Consider the following 6,000-nt stretch of genomic DNA (forward strand, 5'->3'; position numbering starts at 1 on the left):
TCTTCTCACTATAATCTATCAAATATGCCTTGAACAAGAAACTGTGCCCAGTAGTTGGAAGAAAGCACAGGTCATACCCATCTACATGAAAGGTAGTAGAAGAGATTCACCGAAAATTAACCATCCAGTATCTTTGACAATGATTTGTTGTAGAATTTTAGAATATATTTAGAACTCAAACATTACAAGTTATCTAGAACAGAATGACCTCCTCCGTGATAACCAGCAAGGATTCCAAAAATATAGATCACATGAAACCCACCATGACCTACTGAAAGCTTTGAATCAGGAAGTCGGGGAGATGCAGTGTTCCTCAATTTCCAAAAAGCATTTGACTCAGTACTACACCTATGCTTGTTGTCAAAAGTTCGATCATATGGGTATCAAGTGAAATTTGTGACTGGATTGAGGACTTTTTGGTAGGAAGTGTGCAACACATTATCTTGGTTGGATGGCAATCATCAGATGTAAAAATATAGCAATCATCAGATGTAAAAGTAACTTTGGGTGTGCGCCAGGGAAGTGTGTTGGGACTCTTGCTGTTCATGTTGTATATTAATGATTTTGTTACAATATTAGAAGGAACATCAGACTTTTTGCAGATGATGCAGTCACCTACAAAGAAATGCTGTCAAAAAAAGCTGTATAAATATTCAGTCAAATCTTGATAAAATTTCAAAGTAGTACAAAGAATAGAAACTTGCTTTAAACGTTCAGGTACATAGAATTGTACACTTAATAAAATGAAAAATCATAGTGCCCTGTGATTATAATATCAGTGAGTCAAAGTTGGAATCAGTCAACTCATACAAATACCTGAATGCAACACTTTTTAGGGACATGAAATGGAATGATCACATAGGTTCTATTGTGGATAAAGCAGTTGGTAGTCCTTGGCTTATTGGTAGAATACTGGGGAAGTGCAATCAGTCTACAAAGAAGATTGCTTACAAATTATTCGTGCAACCAATTCTAGAATATAGCTAAAGTGTGTGGCACCCGTGCCAAACAGGGCTGAAGGGGGATATTGAATGTATAGAGAAAGGGCAGCAGCAATGGTCACCTGTGGGAATGTTACAGGGATGCTGGAGAACCTTAGCTGGCAGACACTCGAAGATAGATGTAAATTATCCAAAGAAAGTCTACTAACAAAGTTTTGAAGAACCAGCATTAAATGATTACTCTAGAAATATACTATAACCCCCTATATATCGCTCACACAGGGATTGTGAGGATAAGCTTAGAGTAATTACTGCATGCACAGAGGCATTAAAAGATCAGTCTTCCTCTGCTCCAGCCAAGAATGGAATTGGAAGAAACCTAATAACTGGTACAATGGGACTTACCCTCTGCCTCTCTTATTTCCCTGGATAGATAAAAAATCTACTCACCAAGTGGTGACAGCACACACACATAAAAGACTATTGTGATTGTCCAGCTCCGAAAGCTTGCCAATCACAACAGTCTTCTATGTGTGTGTTCTGCCGCCACTTGGTGAGTATATTTTTTATATATCCAGTTAAATAATTTTATCAATAATTGATTGGTTTGTTGCTATACATCTATACTCTGTAATCCATGTCGGTTTACAGAGCATAGATTTAAATGTAGTATATGGTTGAGATGTTTTTTAAAAGCTTTTCTTTCACTAGTTCCTTATTTATTACCACAAGTCTGAGTGAACTCCAATAGATATGCCATCACGGAAAACTCAAATGCAACACTAAGAATCAAATTTGGGTCTCATATGTGTTAGTCACACTGACTGTTCAGATGATGGGAACTGGGCTGGATTCAATACCACCTAAGAAAATAAAATATGTGAAGATTTATTGATTTCTGTTCAGATATTTCTTTCCTATAAATTAAGGCTGTTATCAACGCTAAGTTTAATTAGAAGCTTGGTTAGATGAGGCATGTTGTCCTCTTCCTCCAAGCATTGAAATGACATGCCAGTCAGTAACAGAGAGGCCTACAATTTAATGTGCATTCCAAATGTGGTGTAACTCATCATTTTAACACTAACAAACATTGCCAGAGGTCAAAGAAGTGAAATGTGACTGATAAAGATCCTAGGACTGAGCGGAAATCAGAGGTGAGGGCTTTGGATTTGTAGTGTGGCATTTTATTACTGAGCCACACTTCATTCCCACATAATTTAAATAATGACTTCCTACATATATTTCCAAGGTACACACCGTTTTCAACTTAGCACCTGAAAGGGAAAGACGAGCAATGCTATTTTAGGCCATACACTAAATAGGTACATATGTTTCGATACATGTAACCAATTTCTTATTCATCAAGCAATGCTTTCAAAATATTCTCATGAAATATCAGCAAATCATGTTTCAACAGTTTTCTTTATACTGTACTTTAGTCATCAATGAAAGACTCTGCACATGGTACAGCTACTCACATAGTTGCAATTTTCAGCTTTATTGGTGTGTCCTCCATATATCATATTATACAAAATTAAATGTACCACAGATTAATTATAAATAAGTGGTTAATTACTTAATTCTTCCCAAATGATACAGTTTTAACTTTTAAACTAATGCCCCATGTGGTATAACAAAGGTATTGAATAAGTTTTCATTACTGCTCTACTACTTTACACCTAAAACCAGTCATATTCCCCTTCCTGGTCCGAGAAATAAACATTTCCTTCCTTCCTTGCAGTATTAGAATAGTACTGCTAAAAATTTTCAAACTTTACTGTCATCAATTCCCTCAGTCGACATAACCGAAGAAAGGAATGTAAGATTTTGTGACAAGAAGTCACTCTCGTTAACATGTGCGAGGATGTGCAACAACCCACGATTGAAAGGAAAGGGGGAGGGGGGGGGGGGATGGGCTGTTTTCCTTAAAAAGTGTGTCCATAGTGTCAGTTGGAGCACAGGTCATGAATCTGCTGAAACACCCGTCCTTACATATACTCACTCGGAGAAAACACATCCAACTTTACCAGGAATATTAAGAACTACGGCTCGGGTATTCCTGAACGCAAATATAGTGCAACTACTTTGCCGTTCCCTCGGAGGAACGAAATCAATCTACAACGAAAACTAAAAGCTAATAGGATCAACATCTGAATAAAACGCATTATTAGGTTCTGCAAGTCATTATGTTGGACATAATCACATGCTGCTTACTTTTGTGGACAAAAGACAATGTATTGTTAGAGATCCCCAATTTAATTCAGGTATCTTCTTTCTTCGCCATTAATTGACATGTAACCTATAAATAATTTTAGTTTTCTTAAAACACAATGTCGCCTAATGCCCCACAAGTGAACAGATTTCCATTTCGCAAATTTTCTGTGCGTCGTCGGCAACACAGTACCATCTGTCAAACTTACAAATCAAAGATACTTACCTAGTCGTACAATACATCTTTGGCTGTCGATATAATGGTCTCTACAACATGGAGGTATACCTCCATGTTCTACAACGACTGAGCGCCACGGCATACACCTGCACACAACACCAAAGCAGTGCGGCTGGCATTAGGCTGAAATCGGAAATCGTTGGCTGGCTTAAAACCAAATGAAATCGTGGTGGTTCTGTGGTTAGTGACCTGCAGTGGTAGAGTATGAGTAGTGAATACGCGTCCTGTTGTGTGCAAATATTTTTTTTATCATTTTCGCATTTGTAACACGTTATGGGACTTTCTTATTCCTGTAACAGAAGTATGTTCTGCAATATTCAATATATTTACATATAGGGGCATGCTTCCTAAGTAATACGTTTGTAAATCTCTTCCCTGACACTTAAAGTAGTGAATAAAGCGATCAGACTACGATTCTATAACAACTTGTTCTTCTCTTTCGAAAATATTAAAACTTTAAGTTAGTAACAAACAAAGTGTAATTATTATTCCAAAGAGCAAACAACATAAAAGTAGTCTCTTACTTATAGAATACAAAAATCACTTTGCAGGTTTCTTTCCAGTGAAAAGTCCCAGGCAGCCCCCCCCCCCCCCCCAGCATTAGAACGGAACTCTCATAATACACAGGTATTTGAAATACATTCATTGTCTTGCCCTGTTATGAATTACTTGGAGTCTCTGTTAACAGGTGATGGCTTTTCTGGAGGGGTGATAGCTATATTTCTTATGCTTGCTCCTCTCCTTTTGCTCACTGTTCAGGTGTAGCAGGCGATGGCACCATCTGGTCCTCTTGAACTACCTCATCATCTTATGTGATGATATCAGATGGTTTCACTCGTTTTATTGAAACTACCTGTTGCTTGCTGTTAATGTTGCAAGTATGGTGGTTGTAAACGGGTGTGTAGGATATCTGCCAGTTGCATAACGTGTGAGCATGTTCAGAAATCTTTGTGGACGAAAATATCATTATCCCTGGGACATGACTCTGGAGTTGGGCATCGCTCTGCAACTGGCTCTGCACTTGTGGAAACAAGTCTGATAAATTTATGTCTTCTGGTCCTGGCCATGTTGAAAAAAAATTCTGATGGTAGACATAAAGTCTCTCCATACAGCATCTCTGCTGTGGAAGCTCCACTTCTGGTTATCACATGATTTGGAGGTCCACCTTCTCTTATGTCACATGAGCACAGCCTTTAATATTCTGTGCCACTACTCCACTGTGCTGTTACTTGGTGGATGGTAGCTGGTCGTACAATAATGCTGAAATCCATACAGAACTGCCATTCTTGACCTGTGATGAGATGTGACAGGCAGCCGAACCACACTACTCACATCGATGGAAAGGTGCTTGCTACCATTTCTGTTGACATATCTGCAATCAGCACTGCTTCAATCCATCAAGTATGACAATCGATGGCTGTCAGTGAGAAGAGATGCCCTTCAGAGGGGGGCAGTAGTCCATGATATCTAAAAATATATGTGAGAATCAGTTTGTTGTCTTTGGATACTCTCCAACCTGTTTATGCACATGTCTGCCCACCTTCCACTGCTAGCACGATATGCAGCAGTCCTTCTTAATGCTGGGACATACGGATTTCTCAGTCATGAGTTTTATACTTGTCTTCATGTTAAGGTGGGCCAACCTATGCACACTATCGAACAACATCTTGTGGAGTCCTTCAGGTATGAAAGGTCTGAGTCTGTCTTGAGACACATCACACCAAACTGGAACCTTTGTCCCCACTGCATGTGCTTAATTGCAATCTGGTAGATCTGTTTTGCAGATAGTCCTCAAATTGGCTATTGGTGGCCTGTACTTTGGCAAGCTGCTCATAATCCAGCATATGTGTGATGGCTCCAGTGCATGGGAAAAAAAATCGACAACTGCATTCTCAGGTCCTCCAATGTGCCTCAAATCTGTCATGAATTGGCTGATGAACTCCTACTGCCAGTATTGCCTCAGGGAGCAACTGTCTTTGTTTTTACCAAAAGTGAAAGTTACTGGGTTATGATCTGTATATACAATGAATGGTTTTGCTTCTACTACAGTTGAAAATGTCTTATCACTTCATAAATGACTAGCACCTTGTGGTCATATGCACTCCACCTGATCTGCACTTGTGAGCTTACTCGAGAAAAACCCGAATGGCTGCCATTGGTTTTGCATCAACTAATGAAGTTCGGCTCCAGTTGCCTATTGGCTTGCATCTGCCATCATTGTTAGTGATGTCTTGTGAACTGAATGGGCTAAAAGACCGGCTTTTTGTAAACAGGCTGTCATCTGGTCAAAAGACATTTCACCTCTGTCGTCCATAGCAACAGTCATTATCCTGAGGACCTTTATCTGCTAGCATTGCCATCAGAGGTGCTTGCATCACAGTATGTATCGTAGAAACGAAGTTACAACTCCCTGGAACCAACTTAACTGTTCACTGTCTGTCAGGCAAGGCACGCCCTTAATGACAGTGATCTTGTCTTTCATAGGACGAATGCTAGCCACTGACAATGCATGGCTAAGAAACGTTTCATGTTTCTGTTGTAAATCACATTTTGCCTTGTTGACAACTATGTCATACTTTCTGATTCATTCAAATACCTTCTTGAGGTATT

The 6,000-nt window shown here is 39.2% G+C and overlaps 1 protein-coding gene across 2 annotated transcripts in view; it reads right to left on the minus strand.

Annotated features, from left to right (window-relative positions):
* The window catches only part of LOC126162736 (myotubularin-related protein 9), a 104,946-nt gene extending 101,547 nt beyond the window's left edge, over positions 1-3,399 (minus strand). The window contains exon 1 of one of the 2 annotated variants that reach the window (XM_049919401.1): positions 3,379-3,399. The gene's annotated coding sequence lies outside the window, so the exon portion shown is untranslated. The other variant, XM_049919400.1, reaches the window with a different exon arrangement.
* Between the last annotated feature and the right edge of the window lie 2,601 nt (positions 3,400-6,000).

This window comes from Schistocerca cancellata, chromosome 2 (genome assembly GCF_023864275.1).
Source record: "Schistocerca cancellata isolate TAMUIC-IGC-003103 chromosome 2, iqSchCanc2.1, whole genome shotgun sequence".
In the NCBI taxonomy this organism is placed as follows: Eukaryota; Metazoa; Arthropoda; class Insecta; order Orthoptera; family Acrididae; genus Schistocerca; species Schistocerca cancellata.